The sequence below is a fragment of the Pinus tabuliformis genome, chromosome J (assembly GCF_031772625.1).
Source record: "Pinus tabuliformis cultivar Carrire ecotype Pingquan chromosome J, CPIR1, whole genome shotgun sequence".
Classification (NCBI taxonomy): domain Eukaryota; kingdom Viridiplantae; phylum Streptophyta; class Pinopsida; order Pinales; family Pinaceae; genus Pinus; species Pinus tabuliformis.
In genome coordinates, this window is record NC_142295.1 from 867715039 (window position 1) to 867737236 (window position 22198).

General features: G+C 36.4%; 3 pseudogenes; all 3 read right to left on the bottom strand.

Annotated features, from left to right (window-relative positions):
• Positions 1 to 11342: 11342 nt before the first annotated feature.
• On the bottom strand, positions 11343 to 12980 carry LOC149229431 (monooxygenase 2-like; annotated as a pseudogene).
• A 273-nt stretch (positions 12981 to 13253) lies between these two features.
• Positions 13254 to 15288, bottom strand: LOC149229432 (monooxygenase 2-like; annotated as a pseudogene).
• Positions 15289 to 15331: 43 nt separating this feature from the next.
• LOC149229433 (monooxygenase 2-like) lies at positions 15332 to 18289 on the bottom strand (annotated as a pseudogene).
• Positions 18290 to 22198: the final 3909 nt, after the last annotated feature.

The following is a 22198-nucleotide window of genomic DNA, read 5'->3' on the forward strand; positions in this document are numbered from 1 at the left end:
AACCAGGAGAAGCAACCATGAGAGAAAGTGTAAACCCCCCACGAACCAAGTGAAACAACCACGCGCACAATAGTAAATCCCCCACGAACCTATCCAAACAATGCCACCCATCCAACAACGCATATAAACATTCATAGGTCAACTAGAGAAGGAGTCTGGGCGAATGACAATCAAGGTAGCTTAGTTCCCACACATTAGGCCCTAAAAAGAATACACAAGGAGTTGGAAAACTGGAGGAAAACGCCATATCAAAAACCTTAAATGCGGTGTAAATGCCTCTCTTTAATGCACCCACCCACCACGACGCATGGCTCTAGCTTTTGGACAGTTGTCGTATGACTTATATGGAAATGTTCATGTAGTTTTCCCTTGTCATAGAGAGGGTGCAAAACAACTGGTGTCCCACCCCTAGTATGTTGCAAACCCCTTTGTAATTTCAAATATAACGATGAAAGTTGCTTATGATGAAAAGCGATATAATATATTGCAAACCCCTTTGTAATGTCAAATATAATAATGGAAGTTGATTTAGAGTGTTATAAGCTCGTTTAATTTGTTGAATATAATAATGTAAAGTGATTCAAATAACAACAAAAATATTATGCAAATGTCTATGGACTAAAATAATGTTAAAAATGGTTCGAGCATCTCAAGCAACCTTAAAATGTCCCTTATGATACAAGTTTATGATTCTAAAGCCATGGGTTGTAGTAGTTGTGACCAATCCATTTTATATCTTCTTTTATTAATATATAATGCTTATAATCTTCCATCATTAGATATTCAACCAACCTACCTAAACTTTATCTTGAAATGATCTATCTCCTATATTCCTTGGTTTTCACAAATAACCACATTTATGTCCATTAAATTTACCATGTCTTTACTTTCATATTGTTTAATAAATATGACATTTTATCTTTACACGGATATCTTTTACACCAACTAATTTACATATACACTATCGTGCACTCATTCTTCTACTTTTTTTATGCTAATGATATCATGCACCTACCAAATAAAGCATTGATCTTGATGTGTATGTATGAAAATATCATTTATTTAATTTTATTGCCCTTTTATATATTAAATCAATGCTTTCTTATTGGCCTTTTATATATTAAATCAATGCTTTCTTGTTTAACATTTCCCATTTGCAAAATTTCTAATATTATGGCTATAAAATCTACATGTCCTCTTCTCCATTTTAGTATGGACTAAATCTTTTTTTTATTTAACGAACATTTTTCATTTGCACAATTTCTAATATGATGTTTCAAAAATCGACATATTCTTTTTGCCAGGTTCACTTTTCTACTTTAGTATGCAGTGATTGAATTTTGCAACTTCGATATGGAACAATTTCTCGTGTAACAATTTTTACTATGTTAAAATTTTCTTTGATTGCTATTTGTTTTATCTAATTTTGCTTCATTTTTTATTTTTATTTTTTATTTTAAATTATTTTAAGTTATAATTTGGTAATTGTAAATACCTCACATTAAATATAAGCAAATTGTTCAATTTAAAAAAACTCAATTTTAAGTATTAATTTTAAATCTTCTTTTCATTTGACAATATTGAACCTTTTTCTTCATACTTAAAGAGTTATAGATATTATTAATATTAGTTCCAAATCTCCTTTAATTTGACAATATGATGCAAGAGCATCAACACTAGCCACTCATTTTGTTTAAGGCTCCAAAGGGAACTTGCAAATTTTAGATAGAAATCTTGTTTTCTCATTTTATTTAGAAGATTTTGTAATAGGGTCAAATGTCCTGATTCTGGAGTAATCTAGACTGTCAAGCTGTTAAGATAATTTGAGGTAAGTTTTTGTAAATATTGACAAATCTCCAACTTAGATAGCAAATAGTTTTGGACATGTGTCTAGTTATTTTTTGATATGTTAGGATATTTTCTTAGTTATTAGGATTATGTATGTAAGTGTGTACACAAGTAGATTAGGGGGAGGAAAGAAGAAGTCTGTGAAAGAAAAAAAGAATAGCTCAGTGAATAAGCCAATGTTCTTCCTTTGTAAGTATTCCTTTCAAAGTTAATAGAATTGACATTGCTGTGTCTTGATTGCCTGTCCAAATGTGGGTTACAATTTAATCTGTAGGGGAAGACGTCTTTGCTGCAAAGAACATATATGTCCTGAGAGTATAGTGGGACAAAATAAAGTAATTCATGTCGAAAGTGAGTGAGGATGTCGAAACAATGTCATTAGAGGGTTAATACCTTCACATCTAAGAAGTGGAACTTGTGTGTGTGGATGAGACTATCATGGTCATTGATCACCGAACGGGTCAATGCTTTTAATCCACCATTGGAGAGATTGAATTAGGAAACCAACTGTTGATGAGAATATTTGAAATCAGTAAATGTAGGAATGAAGAGGGCATGCACTCTATTCCATATGATCCTAGTGTCAGTGGGAGTTAATTTTACGTTGCATCAATAAACAAGGAACCAAATATAGCGAGCCTAAGAATATTGAAGGGACTAATGAACCTACACAAAAAATAATCAAGGAATCAGGGATCAAACCTTGTCGAAGTGTTTACTTTCACCAAATTGTAGTCAGATAGAATTAAGTTGGGGCGCATAGATAAATTAAAGGGCAACATGGGGATTCGGCCCCAACTTCCCAACCAATTGGCCTAGTCAACTTACAGACAAGTAGAGAGTGCACATAGGAAGTCACCAGGGGGAGAAGGTATGACCTCCAACCTCAAGTCGGGGCTGATCCCTGACTCACTCTGGTGGAACCCATGATGTATATATATGTTGGGCTCTGTGTTTATAGTTTGTGAAAGGAAAAGTTTTTTTTGCTTAGAGGATTCAATCTGGAATAGGCACATGAATTTTAAAGTTTTGTGTGGAGGTTTGAGCATCTCGAGGAGGTTATTTGAAAAAGAGTTTTAAGTTGAATTGGAATTCACATTAGGAGAGGATATACACCGCTTCCACTATGTCATTTGTGGTATGAGAGCGGTTATAACACTTTATGAATTGAGAAATAGAAAGACACTGAAGAATTTTTTTGACAGGGAGAGATAAAGAAATTTGTGGCCAATAGAAGATTTAGGAGACAGCGGTTGTAGTGAATGCTCAAGATGATAGGGACCCTAGAAGTGAAGAATATTTCCCAAGGGAAAGAAGGACAAGCCAATGGATTACATAATTAGTGAAGAAAAGAAGACAAATTACCTGAGAGGTAATGATTTCTCTGTTGATTTTAATGATCACTGAAAGCTTGATAATTTTGTAAAGAAAAAATTGAGAAGGAAAGATATGGAGGTGAGACAGAAGAATTGAGTGATCTCAGACAAAAGCTAACATGTACTCAAAAGGTACATAAATAGGAAAAGAAAGCTACCTAAGAGGAGGAACACAGTACTAGATTCTAAAAAGGAATGAGTCTAGGAGAAGACATTAAGAGAATGTCTTGGAAGAGGAAGTGCACAAAGGATTTTTTTTTTCTAGCAAGAAGCAGAGTTGAAAGGAGAGAAATAGATCCCAACCAAATGAAGAGATGGAAGAGATATTGAGAAGAAACCCTGCCAAGTAATTGGTTAATGAGTTTGTTTAATTTTGGAACCAAGCTAATAACTCTAGGAAGTAGCAGATGTTAATAGCGAAGCTACAACCAACAATATTTTTAGAGAATTATCAAAATTCTTTGAGAAAGTGGAAAAGTGACCCTTGCAGCAAGAGAGGTTGCTGAAGAATAAAACCCAGTTGTGGTTGGAGAGTGAAGGGGACAAATGAGATCCTCAAGACAAGAGAACCAAAAGAGTTCTCAAGATGTGAGCAGGGTGCAATAGAAGCCAAGGAGGAGTAAGGAGTGCTCAAAGAAGTTCCAGAGAAGGGGACCAAGGGAATACCAATAACCTAGGTTGAGGAGAAGCAGGTGAAGTGTTAAGGTAACAAGAAATGGAGAATACTTGTTACAGGGCCTTGTATGCATCTCACAGTGGGAAAGCGTAAGGTCAAAAGATGGGACGAAAGGAGATGGCTAATGATGGCCATAATCTAGGTTCAAAGAGAAGCCACATTAGAGGAGCAAAGGATGCCAAGAGAAATGACATGAGGATGAAATTAAGTCACAAGGAATTTGATAAGGAGATGGCTAATCTAAAGGAAAGGCTCAATTTAGTGAAGATGCTGTTAGAAAGAGAAGACCAAAGGGAGAGATGGAACCTGAGGGGGAGGTTCAAATCACTTGTTAGATAAAATAGTTTTAAGAGGAAAATCATTGAATTCAGAAATCTTAGGAGGAATATAAAGCACCTGTTGAGTGCACAACTGAGAGAAGTAGAGCTCAAAGAAGCTGAGCCTAAGGATGAAGCAATTTATTGTTTTGAACCAAAATAAGGAAAAACCCTTAGAGGGGAAGAAGATATTGAAGAGATACTTTCTGAGGGTCTCCTAGATTGTGTACAAAGTCCAAAGAAACAAAGGGAGATACAAAAAGAGGATGTTGATGAGATACTAATCGAATGTCTCTTGGGATGTGAATAAGATTCAAGACAAAATATGGTTCCAACAGCATTGGAAGGGGCTCAAGAGCCTCATGTTTTTAAAACTAATCAATTTTGTGTATGTGCAGGTCAAAAAGGTGGACAACTATTGCAAGCTACCACAAAGGAGGAGGAGATTATGAAATTACACTTAGGAGGAAATGGGAGAAAAGAAACCATAGGAAAATGTCCAAGTATGATGCTCATAGAGTATAATAAGGGAATGTCATTGTCAGAGGAATTACAACTTGAAAATGAGGAAGATAAAGAATAATGGTTGATACAGGAAGAAGCTTGCATGGATTTTTCATGAATAACTCAAGATAATTTTACTAACTTGGAGGAAGAATTGAGTTCCCTAGAAAGAAGAATAACAAATTTGAGGGCACATATCCAAAACAACAAATTGGAGTTGAAGGAAGGAGTAGATGAAAATTGTGATCAAAAGACTAAGGAGGAGGTGTTGGATAAGAGTTCTGTGACTCTTAGGTAAGGATAATCCAATGAGAAAACACTGGGTCTAGAGGAAAATTCAACTATGGAGCCATATATTTTTAACTCTTACAAGTTGTGTATGAATGTAGGTTTCATAAATGATTGAGGAGGACAATCATTTATCACTGTAAAAATAGTGGATAGAGTACCTTTCCAGTGCATGGAAGGAAGACATGATTTGGAATCCATCCACAGGAATAATGAAACTATATTGTCCCAAGAAATAAACCATATAATGTAGGAGGAGTTAGTGTTGGAAGAAGTGGAAGAGGCTACGTGGCCTTTTGTTTTAAAAATTGATGAATTTTATAACAATGCATATTTTATAGGGGACGTAAATGGACAATAAATCCAAAGGGAAAATGAGCATGATATGTAGAAATAAATGTGTAGATTAAAAAATTCTCATGAAATTTACTAAATCAGAAGAGTTGAAGCTACTCTACTCTTCCGCATAAGTTAATTTACCATCTAAAAAAAGAATCATTGACATGAAACAGGAAACATCACACATGCACAAAGATTTATCTAAGGGAAAGAAACTGCTTAAAATCCCTTACTATCTGTAATGCATTAATAAGAGAATAAATAAAAAATACAATGCTTGCTCAAGCCTGAGCACACCCTGCAAGTGTATAGTCTATACCTCTGCCTGCTCGTTTGAAGCTGGCCAACACTTAGCCAATTTCAAGCCTTCCCAAGATCCCAATTTCTTGCGTTGTTCCTCTGGTAATTAGGCTCCTATTAATTAGGAAATTCCCTCATCTGGACTGTGAAATTATTTTAGGTCCTTCCCATGACTGCATGCACCACCTGTACACATTGGAATATGCTACAATTAATAATACACTATCTTGGAATCTCCATCTCAACTAGGTAACTCAAATTCTCTAGATGCATGAGCTATTTTAGGTTGATTGATTAGTTATCTGGATGATCACTGAGTGTGGTTGAAGTTCCACTTGTTCCTCCAATAATTAGAGCTAGTTTAACTAACCATAACTCAATTTAACTAAATTAATTTGCTACAACCGAAATTAAATCAACCTAGGCTCCTAAAATTTAGGAACCCACTACACACAACTAAACTTCATGTCCCTAACTCAATTTAACTGACATAGAATCCTATTTTTTAGGAATCAACACAAGTAAACTAAACCTCACCTCATTAGCTTGAATTGAGTGTTCTTAACTGAGTGACAAGTTCCATGTCACCTCAGTTAACTCCTCCAAGTTTTTTGCTGATATGGAATTTCGAATTTCCTCAATTTAATTAAGGCAAAAATCAAAATTGAGACTTTTCTTGCTGCATTTTCAACACTCCCTCTCAGCAAGAAAGGGATTATCACCCACCCCTATCCTGCACATGTGGAATGTACTGCATGCAACACCTCTCGTAATTGTTTCTTCAACTAAGAAGCATAAAAAAAACAAACTGAATCAACTGTATCTGCAACTGTTTACTGGGAAATTTTTTCTACTGATGACTCTGATACTGAGCCTCCTACTTTATTTTAAACACTCCTCTACACTCCTTAGTATTTAGCTGACATTGATCCTCCTGCTACTGAACACTATGGGCCTTCGTAGCAAGGTAATGATCCATGAGAAGAATGCCTCAATGAACCCTGCCCAAATTTATGCAACTCTTGGACTAAGGATCTACATCGCTCCACCTCACTCCTGGAGGTATAGCTACATGTGCTCCCTCTACCCACTTGGCTTGAACTCTCCTCCTAGTTTAGGTCTTTGACTGGTCCTCTTCATCACCATCCTCCTGGTCAACCCAACTACCAACTCGTTGAGGCTTCCTCTTGAGATCTAAATCATGCTCTCTCAACCACAACATCTTGAAGCCCTACCTTGTTCCTCAAGGATGTGCATGCATCTTCCTATAAGGCGTAGAGGCTATTGATCCTAAAGCCAAATTTCTTGATTTGACATGAAGAAGATGCTCGCGATAGGCCTTTCCATCTCTGAAGACTACCTCATACCCTTTGTCTTCAATCCTCCATTTCTTCATTAGTTCAAGTTTCTTGGATTCATTGCTATTTTTGAATAACTCATTGAGAGTATTACACAAAGCAAAGGGAGTCTATTTTCTATGTACTTTCAAGACTATGTGGTCTCTCACACCCTCCATGATGATCCTCCTGACTCTAGCTACACACTTCTTCCAATCTGCTAAATTCTGAGCATCAACTACTGTCGGTTTCTGGATAACATTATCAATGAATTCCTTCAACCCATTATATTCTAGCACTTCCTCCATGCGGTCCTTCCAAGAAACATAATTCGAGCTTCCCTCAAGGGAATACTCGATTCTTAGTGCATAGAAGGCCATCCTACTAGCTTTGAAGAATTGATCCCGCAAGTTTGATCCTCCTGCAATAACAAGTTCGAAATCTCTTCCCTAATGTGATTCCTGCTCTGATACCATATATAGTTTAATGTGTAGATTCAAAACCACTCATGAAATTTACTAAATCACAAGACTTGAAGCTACTCTACTTATTTGCGGAAATCAATTTACCATCTAAAACAAGAATCATTGACATGCAACAAGAAACATCACACATACACAGAGATTTATCTAGGAGAAATCAACTACTCAAAACCTCTTACTATATGTATTGCATTAATAATTGAATAGAGAAGAAATACAATGCTTTCTCAAGACATAGCACACCCTACAGGTGTATAGTCTATCCCTCTACCTGACTGACTAAACTTGTCCAACACTTAGCCGATTTCAAGCCTTCCCAAGATCCTAATTCCTTGCGTTATCCCTCTTGGAATTAGGCCCCTATTAATTAGGAAATTCCCTCATCTGGATTGTGTAATTCTTCTAGGTCCTTCCTTTGACTGCATGCACCACCTGTATACATTGGAATATGCTATAACTGATAGTACATTGCCTTGGAATCTCCATCTCAACTAGGTGACTCAAATTCTATTCATGCATGAGCTAATTTAGGCCGATTGATTAGTTATCTGGATGATCACTGGGTGTGGTTGAAGTTCCACTTCCACAACTTGACCTTCCACTAGTTCCTCCAACAGTTAGAACTAGTTTAACTGACCATAACTCAATTTAACTGAATTAAATTGCTACAACTAAAATTAACTCAACCTAGGCTCTTATAAATTAGGAACCCACTGCAAACAACTGAACTTCATGTCCCTAACTTGAATTAACTGAGCTAGACTCTTATTTTTTAGGAATCATAACAAGTAAACTGAACCTCAACTCATTAACTCAAATTGAGTTTTCTTAACTGAGTGAAAAGTGCCATGTCACCTCAGTTAACTTCTCCAAGTTGTCTGTTGATATGGAATTTTGAATTTCCTCAATTTAATTGAGGAAAAAACAAAAAATTGAGACTTTTCTTGCTGGACTTTCAACATGATGGATTGATCCAAGGAAGTAAAATTGAAGAGGTAGATGATAGACAATCCTCAAAGGATGAAGTAGAGTCCCAAATATAGAGAGAAGGAAGATTGGTGCTAAGAGGACCCTGCAAACAATCCTCATAAGAGATCATGGCACTTAGTAGTCATGAGGAAGGTGGAGAAAAAAAAATGATTTGATACGAGGGAGAAGGATGAATTACACCTCAAATTCCACCAAGAAAGAGGCCTTGAACAATCAAGGAATGCAACGACAAGAGAGTAGTTGCAGAAAGAATTTTTGGCTGATGAAGATAACTCAAAAGACAGAAAGGGTAACCAACATTTCGATGTTGTACTGCTTAGAAATTAGTTGAGATTTAAATATTGGCTTGAGGAGTACTGCACAAAGCATGAAATTACGAAAATAGAAGTGATGAGACTGTTGTTGCAACTAGAGAATTTGGTTCAACAACAAAAATTATGGATACAAGTACTTAGGAAATGGTACAAGTAACAAAATCTATTGTGAAGGGAGATAGAGAGTACATATATGAAGAATATTGTAGCCCAGGATGATGAAAAAGGATAGCCAGATGAAAAAGAGAAGATAGAATAATTATCTCTCATAAGACAACCCTGGAGTAGGAAACCAAGAGTTTTGACCACCTGGGAGAAGACGTTGAATAACGAGATGGTAACTGAGGTCACAAAACATTTTCAGGAGAACAATGTCCATGACATAAGGATGTTGGTACAACAAGGAATACACAAGTAGACAAAAATCAAAGAACTGTGGGTAACTATGGAGTATGGCATCAACACATTAAGAATGCAACAACAAAATAATGTATGAGACCCTTGAACATTAGAGGTGACCATCAGATTTTACCAAGCAAATAAGAAACAATGACAAGGGATGAATGAACAACTACAAAGTAAGGTTTGGGACCCAGGAAAGTTGAAGACAACAACAACCCAACACAACACACAAAGTGGACAATTGCAACATTTTGTTTGGGATCCTAGAGGATTTGACCAATTGAAGACATTTGACCAGGAGGTTAAACTTTTTCCACCTAGGGTGTTTGATGCAGGAGCATCAACACCAGTTGGGTCATTTTCTTTAAGGCCCTAAATGGGACATGTAAATTTTAGATAGAAATCTTGTTTTCTCATTTTATTTAGAGGATTTTGTAATAGGGACAAATGTCATGATTCAGGAGGAATCTGGGTTGTTAAGCTATTAGGATATTTTGAGGCAGGTCTTTGTGAATATTGAGAAATACCCAACTTAATTAGAAAATAGTTTTAGACAAGTTTCTGGTTAGTTTTTGGTTTGTTAAAATATTTTATCATTTATTAGGATTATATATGTATGTGTGTACAAAAGTAGAGCAGATGGTAGAAAGAAGAAGTCCGAGAAAGAAAAAAAGAAGAGCTTGGTGAATGAGCCATCGTTCTTACTCTGTAAATATTCCTTTCAAAATTAATAGAATTGACATTGCCGTGTCTTTATTCCTTGTCCAAATGTGGGTTAAATTTTCATTAGTAGGGGAAGATGTCTTTGTTCCTAAGAACATAGATGTCCCAAGAGTATAGTGGGATCAAATATAGTAATTCACATCGAAAGTGAGTGAGGAGGTCAAAATAGTGTCATTAGACAGTTAATACCTTCACATCCAGAAAGTGGAACTTGTGTGTGTGGATGAGAGTATCCTGGTCATTGATCATTGAAGGGATCAATGATTTTAATCCACCATTGGAGATATTGAATTAGAAAGTCAATCGCGGACGAGAATCTTTGAAAGTAACAAGTGTAGGAATAAAGAGGGTCGGTACTCTATTTCGTATCAGTCCAGTGTCCCTGGAAGTTAATTTGACTCCACATAAACAATGAAGGAAACCACTATAGAGGGCCTAGGAAGATTGAAGGTATTGATGCACCTGCACAAAAAAACGTCAAGGAACCAGGGATCAAACCTTGCTAGAGTGTTCACTTTCACCAAATTATAGTCAGATAGAATCAAGTTAGGGCACACAGATAAGTTGAATGGTAGCGTAAGGATTCAACCTCGACATCCCAGCTAATTGGCCTAGTCAGCTTACGAACAAGTCGAGAGTGCGCAAAGGAAGTTGCTAGGGAGAGAAGACCTGATTTTCGACCTCAAGTTGGGGTCGACCCCCGACCCGCTCCTGTGGAACTCAAAACGTATATATATGCTAGGATTCATATTTATAGTTTGTTAAGGGAATTTTTTTTTTCTCGCCAAGAGGAGTTAATCTGGCATAGGTGTGTGAATTTTGAAGTTTTGTGCGAAGATTTGAGGCTCTCGAGGAGGCTTTCTACAAAGGGTTTTAAGTCGAATTGGAATTCGGATTAGGAGATGATCTCCATCATTCCGTTTGCGTCACAACATTCTTTCTTCTTCTTCATATTTAACTAATTATAATTTCCTGTAAACATCTATTATTTAATTTCAAATATTCTCTTATATAAAAAAGCACACTCCTTTGCACGCATCGAACTTCATGATTTCCGTTGATATACAGGAAAAGTACTTAGTATTACAAAGCATGTGAAAAAAGATGACCAAAATAGTTAATGGGATAGAAAGTACATCATGTCATAGTGGCAATGAGGGAGTGCTGAAGCCATCTCCTAGATGCAGAAATGACCAGGAACAGAAATAAACAATACAAACAGGTATACCCTAGACAAAGAAGCAACAGGTGAAGCATTAACGTTGAAACAGAGAAGCAGAAGCATTAATCTGAAAGAACCAACCAGACTAAAAAGTGAGGGATTTGAGATGAGAAGCATTGGATAACAAAATGGGCAAACCAAGAAAACATCGAATGTAAGTGAGATTTTTTTTTAAATAGAGGTTCAAGGTACCCTCTAGATGTGAAATAAAAAGCTACCTAATATCAATCCAGATAGCCATATTTTTTCTCCTCTGTTTTATTATGCTGTTTTAGGATACCGGGTTTCATAGGTGCTGTGATTGAAAAGAATGTTAAGAATGTTGTGCCCAATAAGAATTGGTGTAAGAATCTTGTCATAAAGCCCTCAGATCCTTGTTGCAGTATTCCTATTATATATGCTCCACTTATCAACCCAAATGCTCTCCATCTCCTCTCCTCCAGATATTTCTTCAATGGTGCTTCAATTCTTTTGTCTTCTTCTAGACCATTCGTGATTGTCATTTCTTCTCCCAAGCACCTTCCTAGCACCACTGCATCCTCAAGTGTAGAACATCCACCTTGTCCTGAGTTTGGAGTCATAGGATGCATTGCATCCCTTGCAACATAGTCATTTCCCTTACATAGTTTTCCAAATAACACTGCCCATGGCCACCTCAAGCTGAGTGCGTTAATGTTAAAGTGTCTATTTGAGTTTTCTTTAATATATCTAGAATCTCCTCTGGATAGTTTCGAAGTATTTCCAATGCATTTTCCAATATACTCTTTGGATCACGTCCAATATCTAAATCTGCAACACATCCAGTTAGGCATGCTTTATATTCTTGTTATTTTCTGTCAAATTGTTCACATAGCTTGTAACTACTATATGAGGATTATAATATCAAGATAAAAAATTCAAACACAACGCAGTTTTTCAAAATTATCTGAAAGGAATATAATAGAAGGTTTCAATAATTTTTGAAGAATCTATTTTTAAGATTGATGATTTCTTGCATCTACACATGATCCACAGAACAATTATAACAAAGGGTGCTACAATATTATACCACAAGGAAGTGAACTCTGGGTTGTAAACCAGTAAGCATCCTTCTCATTGCATGGAACAAAACCTGACCTCAAATTTTCTCCCCAAAATAGCTACGCCTTTGGCCCAAACTTATGTCCTTCAGGGTACGTTGCCAATCCCCTAATAGCAGATCTCCTAGAAAGACTAGGGGCTGGAAGACCCAACCATTCAACGACTACGAAATTCCCTCCATCACAACCTATCAGTACCTGTGAGTAGAAACAAATTCCAAATGGTTGAGAGAAACATGATAACATAGAAGATAGATTTAATGATCAAACTTGCATTCAACAGACCCCTGTCATTTTTGCTCAAATACAAAAGGACATCTAGTACTCGTGTATGAGAGAAACCACCACAGAAATTCCTGTCTGATGGAAACCATCGCATATGGTTTATTAATATAACCTATTTTTAGCAAGAGGGGAATCAATACATTACTAAATGTACACCCAAGTTTTACTACTTCAAATGGGAGTCAGAAGTTTGGATTTAAGATGCAACCTTAGCTTTGATAAGCATTCCATCTCCTAGTTTTACTATATTTAAAGAAGAATCTGTAGACTGTTGAATAGAAACAACTTTAGCATTGAATCTGATTGTTCCTGGAGCCAATTCTTTTGCAAGGGTATCCAGAAGCACACTCCTTTGCACGTATCGAACTTCATGATTTCTGCTGATAGACAATAAAAGTACTTAGTATTACAAAGCATGTGAAAAAAAGATGACCAAAATAGTTAATAGGATAGAAAGTACATCATGTCATAGTGGTAATGGGGGAGTGCTAAAGCCATCTCCTAGTTGCAGAAATGACCAGGAACAAAAATAAAGAATACAAACAGGTATACCCTAGACAAAGAAGCAGCAGGTGAAGCATTAAAGCTGAAACAGAGAAGCAGAAGCATTAATCTGAAAGAACCAACTAGACTAAAATGTGAGGGATTTGAGATGAGAAGCATTGGATAACAAAATGGGAAAATCAAGAAAACATCCAATGTAAGTGATATTTTTTTTTAAAATAGAAGTTTAAGTTACCCTCTAGATGCGAAATAAAAAGCTACCTGATATCAATCTGGATACCCATATTTTTTCTCCTCTGTTTTATTATGCGGTTTTTGGATACATGGTTTCATAGGTGCTGTGATTGCAAAGAATGTTAAGAATGTTGTGCCCAATAAGAATTGGTGTAAGAATCTTGTCATAAAGCTCCCAAATCCTTGTTGCACTATTCTTGTTATATATGCTCCACTTATCAGCCCAAATGCTCTCCATCTCCTCTCCTCCACATATTTCTTCAGTGCTGCTTCAATTCTTTTGTCTTCTTCTAGACCATTCATGATTGTCATTGCTTCTCCCAAGCACCTTCCTAGCACCACTGCATCCTCAAGTGTAGAACATCCACCTTGTCTTAAGTCTGGAGTCATAGGATGCATTGCATCCCCTGCAACACAGACATTTCCCTTACATAGTTTTCCGAATAACACTGCCCATGGCCACCTCAAGCTGAGTGCGTTAATGTTAAAGTGTCTATTTGAGTTTTCTTTACTATATCCAGAATCTCCTCTGGATAGTATCGAAGTCTTTCCAATGCATTTTCCAATATACTCTTTGGATCACGTCCAATATCTAAATCTGCAACACATCCAGTTAGACATGCCTTATATTCTTGTTATTTTCTGTCAAATTGTTCATAGAGCTTGTGACTACTATATGAGGATTATAACATCAAGATAAAAAATTCAAACGCAACACAATTTTTCAAAATTATATGAAAGGAATATAATAGAAGGTTTCAATAATTTTTGAAGAATCTATTTTTAAGATTCATGATTTCCTGCACCTACACATGATCCACAAAACAATTATAACAAAGGGTGCTATAATATTATACCACAAGGAAGTGAACTCTGGGTTGTGAACCAGTAAACATCCTTCTCATTGCATGGAACAAAACTTGCCCTCAAATGTTCTCCCCAAAATAGCTGCACCTTTGGCCCAAACTTATGTCCTTTAGGGTACGTTACCAATACCCTAATAGTAGATCTCCCGGAAAGACTAGGGGCTGGAAGACCCAGCCATTCAGCAACTACGGAATTCCCTCCATCACAACCTATCAGTACCTGTGAGTAGAAATAAATTCCAAATGGTTGAGAGAAACATGATAACATGGAAGATAGATTTAATGATCAAACTTGCATTCAACAGACCCCTATCATTTTTTCTCAAATAAAAAAGGACATCTAGTACCCATGTATGAGAGAAACCACCACAGAAATTCATGTATGATAGAAACTAGCGCATATGGGTTATTAATATTACCTTTGTTTAGCAAGAGGGGATTCAATTCATTACTAAATTTACGCCCAAGTTTTACTACTTCAAATGGGAGTTAGAAGTATGGATTTAAGATGCTACCTTAGCTTTGATAAGCATTCCATCTCCTAGTTTTACTATAGTTAAAGAAGAATCTATAGATTGTTGAATGGAAACGACTTTAGCATTGAATCTGATTGTTCCTGGAGCCAATTCTTTTGCAAGGGTATCCAGAAGCACACTCCTTTGCATGCATCGAACATGATTTCCGCTGATAGACAGGAAAAATACTTAGTATTACAAAGCATGTGAAAAAAAGATGACCAAAATAGTTAATGGGATAGAAAGTACATCATGTCATAGTGGCAATGAGGGAGTGCTGAACCCATCTCCTAGATGCAGAAATGACCAGGAACAGAAATAAAGAATACAAACAGGTATACCCTAGACAAAGAAGGAGCAGGTGAAGCATTAAAGTTGAAATGGAGAAGCAGAAGCATTAATCTAAGAGAACCAACCAGACTAAAAAGTGACCTACACCGCAAATTTTAAGAGCAAGCTTACCTTGATTCATGAAACAGTTGTTATGGAATATCTATCTAGCAGAATTCAGCATGTCTGAAGATTGTAGAAGGTTCTGAATTGTAATGGGTCAGTTCTAAGCATAGGGTCAAAATGGGCAAATCAAGAAAACATCCAATGTAAGTGAGATTTTTTTTAAAAATAGAATTTTAAGGTACCCTCTAGATGCGAAATAAAAAGCTACCTGATATCAATCTGGATAGCCATATTTTTTCTCCTCTGTTTTATTATGCTGTTATTGGATACCAGGTTACATAGGTGCTGTGATTGCAAAGAATGTTAAGAATGTTGTGCCCAATAAGAATTGGTGTAAGAATCTTGTCATGAAGCCCCCAGATCCTTGTTGCAGTATTCCTTTTATATATGCTCCACTTATCAGCCCAGATGCTCTCCATCTCCTCTCCTCCACATATTTCTTCAGTGGTGCTTCAATTCTTTTGTCTTCTTCTAGACTATTCGTGATTGTCATTACTTCTCCCAAGCACCTTCCTAGCACCACTGGATCCTCAAGTGTAGAACATCCACCTTGTCCTAAGTCTGGAGTCATAGGATGCATTGCATCCCCTGCAACACAGACATTTCCCTTACATAGTTTTCCGAATAACACTGCCCATGGCCACCTCAAGCTAAGTGCGTTAATGTTAAAGTGTCTATTTGAGTTTTCTTTACTATATCCAGAATCTCCTCTGGATAGTCTCGAAGTCTTTCCAATGCATTTTCCAATATACTCTTTGGATCACGTCCAATATCTGAATCTGCAACACATCCAGTTAGGCATGCCTTATATTCTTGTTATTTTCTGTCAAATAGTTCACAGAGCTTGTGACTACTATATGAGGATTATAATATCAAGATAAAAAATTCAAACGCAACGCAGTTGTTCAAAATTATCTGAAAGGAATATAATATAAGGTTTCAATAATTTTTGAAGAATCTATTTTTAAGATTCATGATTTCCTGCACCTACACATGATCCACAGAACAATTATAACAAAGGGTGCTATAATATTATACCACAAGGAAGTGAACTCTGGGTTGTGAACCAGTAAACATCCTTCTCATTGCATGGAACAAAACTTGCCCTCAAATGTTCTCCCCAAAATAGCTTCGCCTTTGGCCCAAACTTATGTCCTTCAGGGTACATTGCCAATCCCGTAATAGCAGATCTCCTAGAGAGACTAGGGCTGGAAGACCCAACCATTCAGCAACTATAGAATTCCCTCCATCACAACCTATCAATACCTGTGAGTAGAAACAAATTCCAAATGGTTGAGAGAAACATGATAACATAGAAGATAGATTTAATGTTCAAACTTGCATTCAATAGACCCCTGTCATTTTTTCTCAAAAACAAAAGGACATCTAGTACTCGTGTATGAGAGAAACCACCACAGAAATTCCTATCTGATAGAAACCAGCGCATATGGGTTATTAATATTACCTTTGTTTAGCAAGAGGGGATTCAATTCATTACTAAATTTACGCCCTAGTTTTACTACTTCAAATGGGAGTCAGAAGTTTGGATTTAAGATGCTACCTTAGCTTTGATAGGAATTCCATCTCCCAGTTTTACTATAGTTAAAGAAGAATCTATAGACTGTTGAATGGAAACAACTTTAGCATTGAATCTGATCGTTCCTGGAGCTAATTATTTTGCAAGGGTATCCAGAGGCACACTCCTTTGCACGCATTGAACTTCATGATTTCCGCTGATAGAAAGGAAAAGTACTTAGTATTACAAAGCATGTGAAAAAAAGATGACCAAAATAGTTAATGGGATAGAAAGTACATCATGTCATAGTGGCAATGGTGGAGTATTGAAGCCATCTCCTAGATACAGAAATGAGCAGGAACAGAAATAAACAATACAAACAGGTGTACCCTAGACAAAGAAGCAGCAGGTGAAGCATTAAAGCTGAAACAGAGAAGCAGAAGCATTAATCTGAAAGAACCAACCAAACTAAAAAGTGAGGGATTTGAGATGAGAGGCATTGGATAACAAAATGGGCAAATCAAGAAATCAACTGCGCTGATCAACTGCTGAAAATAGTTTTTTCTTCCTCTTCCTTCAGTTTTCCCTTTTCAACAACCAGATTGAAGAGCTCGCTGCCTGAGTTCTCATACGGGTCTTTACCTATGCGAATCGAATACCTACCTACCTGCAACGAATTTGCAACTATTTTTATGTGATCGAATGGTTCAGCCTTTCTCAATCGTCTAACATATCATCTAAGGGTATCTAACGGTGACAAGGAGACAAGAAGGGGAGTTCATTTTGATCGTTGTTGGATCCAATTCTTTTGCAAGGGTATCCAGAAGCACACTCCTTTGCACACATTGAACTTCATGATTTCCGCTGATAGACAGGAAAAGTACTTAGTATTACAAAGCATGTGAAAAAAAGATGACCAAAATAGTTAATGGGATAGAAAGTACATCATGTCATAATGGTAATGAGGGAGTGCTGAAGCCATCTCCTAGATGCAGAAATGACCAGGAACAAAAATAAAGAATACAAACAGGTATACCCTAGACAAAGAAGCAACAGGTGAAGCATTAAAGCTAAAACAGAGAAGCAGAAGCATTAATATGAAAGAACCAACCAGACTAAAAAGTGACCTACACCGCAAATTTTAAGAGCAAGCTTCCCTTGATTCATGAAACAGTTGTTATGGAATATCTATCTAGCAGAATTCAGCATGTCTAAAGATTGTAGAAGGTTCTGAATTGTAATGGGTCAGATCTAAGCATAGGGTCAAAATGGGCAAATCAAGAAAACATCCAATGTAAGTGAGATTTTTTTTTAAAATAGAAGTTTAAGGTACCCTCTAGATGCGAAATAAAAAGCTACCTGATATCAATTTGGATAGCCATATTTTTTCTCCTCTGTTTTATTATGCTGTTTTCGGATACCAGGTTTCATAGCTGCTGTGATTGCAAAGAATGTTAAGAATGTTGTGCGGTGTAAGAATCTTGTCATAAAGCCCCCAAATTCTTGTTGCAGTGTTCCTGTTATATATGCTCCACTTATCAGCCCAAATGCTCTCCATCTCCTCTCCTCCACATATTTCTTCAGTGCTACTTCAATTCTTTTGTCTTCTAGATCATTCGTGATTGTCATTGCTTCTCCCAAGCACCTTCCTAGCACCACTGCATCCTCAAGTGTAGAACATCCACCTTGTCGTAAGTCTGGAGTCATAGGATGCATTGCATCCCCTGCAACACAGACATTTCCTTTACATAGTTTTCTGAATAACACTGCCCATGGCCACCTCAAGCTGAGTGCGTTAATTTTAAAGTGTCTATTTGAGTTTTCTTTACTATATCCAAAATCTCCTTTTGATAGTCTCGAAGTCTTTCCAAGGCATTTTCCAATATACTCTTTGGATCACGTCCAATATCTGAATCTGCAACACATCCAATTCGGCATGCCTTATATTCTTGTTATTTTATGTCAAATAGTTCATAGAGCTTATGACTACTATATGAGGATTATAATATCAAGATAAAAAATTCAAACGCAACGCAGTTGTTCAAAATTATCTGAAAGGAATATAATAGAAGGTTTCAATAATTTTTGAAGAATCTATTTTTAAGATTCATGATTTCCTGCACCTACACATGATCCACAGAACAATTATAACAAAGGGTGCTATAATATTATACCACAAGGAAGTGAACTCTAGGTTGTGAACCAGTAAACATCCTTCTCATTGCATGGAACAAAACCTGCCCTCAAATGTTCTCCCCAAAATAGCTGCGCCTTTGGCCCAAACTTATGTCCTTGAGGGTACGTTGCCAATCCCTAATAGCAGATCTCCCAAAAAGACTAGGGGCTAGAAGACCCAACCATTCAGTGACTACAGAATTCCCTCCATCACAACCTGTCAGTACTTGTGAGTAGAAACAAATTCCAAATGGTTGAGAGAAACATGATAACATATAAGATAGATTTAATGATCAAACTTGCATTCAACAGACCCCTATCGTTTTTTTCAAATAAAAAAGGACATCTAGTACTCGTGTATGAGAGAAACCACCACAGAAATTTGTGTCTGATAGAAACCAATGCATATGGGTTATTAATATTACCTTTGTTTAGCAAGAGGGGATTCAATTCATTACTAAATTTATGCCCAAGTTTTACTACTTCAAATGGGAGTCAGAAGTTTGGATTTAAGATGCTACCTTAGCTTTGATAAGCTTCCATCTCCTAGTTTTACTATAGTTAAAGAAGATTTTGTAGACTGTTGAATGGAAACAACTTTAGCATTGAATCTGATCGTTCCTGGAGCCAATTCTTTTGCAAGGGTATCTAGAAGCACACTCCTTTGCACACATCGAACTTCATGATTTCCACTGATAGACAAGAAAAGTAATTAGTATTACAAAGCATGTGAAAAAAATATGACCAAAATAGTTAATGGGATAGAATGTACATCATGTCATAGTGGCAATGATGGAGTGCTGAAGCCATCTCCTAGGTGCAGAAATGACCAGGAACAGAAATAAAGAATACAAACAGGTATACCCTAGACAAAGAAGCAACAGGTGAAGCATTAAAGCTGAAACAGAGAAGCAGAAGCATTAATATGAAAGAACCAACCAGACTAAAAAGTGAGGGATTTGAGACGAGAAGCATTGGATAACAAAATGGGCAAATCAAGAAGTCAACCGCGCTGATCAACTGCTAAAAATAGTTTTCGCTTCCTCTTCCTTCAGTTTTCCCTTTTCAACAACCGGATTGAAGAGCTCATTGCCTGAGTTCTCATATGGCTCTTTACCTATGCGAATTGAATACCTACCTACCTGCAACGAATTCGTCTTTACCAATACCTACCTACCTGCAATGAATTCGTAACTATTTTTATGTGATCGAATGGTTTAGACTTTCTCAATCGTCTAACATATCATCTAAGGGTATCTAACGATGACAAGTAGACAAGAAGGGGAGTTCATTTCAGAGGGAAATGCCTTACGACGTAATTAGAAATGAAACTTCACGATTTCCATCTCCTAGCTATCCCAATACTCATAGAAACCAAAAAGGCTAGGCCGTTGAAAACCATAGAAGAATATTTTGGACTTCCTAAAGAAGGGGGGCAAGACATACATTATCCAACACAACATTTTTGCATGTCCAATCTATAGCCAATTTAGAGTCATCATGACCTCTAATTTGGATACTTCCTACTTGCAACATTTTGAAAAAGGGTCCATAAAGCTAAAATTTCAACCTCTGTGTTTGAGCCTTTGCATGAACAATGTTGAATATGATCTATAAAGTCATCCATCACCTCTAATTTGGATACTCCCAGCTTGCCTGCAAAATGAAGAAAGGTACATGAAGCTAAAAATTCAACCTTTGTGTTTGAGCCTTTGCATGAGCAATGTTGAATATGATGGCCTTATGGTAGATATTCCATTGGAATTGTTTGTCAAATTGAAAAAAATCACTGAGAAATTTATTGTATTTATTCATTTTTTCTAACTACTTATTAAATGTTTCTTTATTTAAAAAAAAAAGATAAAATTTAAATAAATAAAAAATATAAATTATAATAATTCTTCAGTCAAAACTAGCTCTTATATTCTAACTGCTAGTAAACATTTCTCTTCATCTACTTAATTTGATGCCAAGATCTGGTTCCTCATCTTGTAGTGAAGATGAATCACACTAATTGGTTTGAATCCGGAAACACGTCAATTAAAAGTCTCTTATATGATTTTTACAGAAATATCTCAAAATTCATTGTTACTTTTTCTTATTCTATATTCTTAGATAATTGATTATAGAAAAAAATAAGCACAATATCCTAAGAGACCCTTAGGAGAGAATACCTAACTAGAAGGTAAGGCTATTTTGCTATATTTTTTTTCATGTCATTTTAAAAAACCCAAAAAAAATTAAACTTCTTTAACATACACACAAATATTTCCATTATTATAAAACATTTATGTTAGTGTAAATTTCTTTTTAAATCTAACTTTCTACTTTTAAAATATATATTAAAACTCAAATTTATATTATAATCCATATATTTCAATTATTATTTCAGTTACTTATTACTGGCCATTGCACTGAACTAGAACTATCCTATACACCTCTGAGTGCAATGGCTAGTATTACTCAATGTGATAACGGGTGCGATACACAACCTTATCCTACAAACAAAAAATTATCGCTAAAACATTTTGAACTACATATGTGTCAAGGAAGTTCGACGAACCGGTATTTAACTCTCGGGATCTCTTCTACGTGAATTTATAAGATCGCCGGGGGACGGACATGACGTTTCCTACGTGATTTCAAAATTCAGAACGTTCAGACACACATATAGATAAACTCTACGCCACCCATCAGTCGTACCACCCTGGATTTCGCATGAACGGCTCGTCGGACGCCAACATTCCATGGATATAAAACAATTCAACTTAAGAACCAACCATGGACTCTGTAGTGATAAAAATCGATGATGAAGGTCCAGAATCTGGTGAGAAGAAACGATCCCGCGAGCGATCAAAGACTCCAACAAAACTGCAGAGATCGCTGATATTCCCCAACATGGTGAAAGTGTAACAGTCTTAACTTACAGCCCAAAGATCATCAATACCGAATATTTCACAAACAGAACTTTATATGAGATGACATACCTTGATCAATAGCGGAAGATGTAATGGCTGCCATCTACTTTGATCTGACTCCTGATTGTTCCTCTTCTTCAGAATTCGGTTTCTCTCCTCTTGCCCTCACTTTCTTTATGTGCTTCTTGATGGAGAAGAATGCAACTCTTGTGTGTGGGAGAGAGAGGACCCAATCCTTTATATATTATTTAACTCTAATCTGGTACGTCCATCATATACCAATTCAACGCTTAAGATCTAATGCTTTAGATTAGAAACTGCTTTAGGATAAAATCTAAATGCTTTAAGATTAGATCGGGTCACATTAAGATTAGAAACTGCTTTAACGTTAAAAAGCAATGGGCCTTTTGCTGTTTCTAATAGCAGTTTCTAACATTCTCCCACTTGACCCGACTATTCATAATATTAAGTGTTGAACATCATACTATGATAAATTGCTGAGAGTTATGGCGGTTGTGCACTATTAATTCAA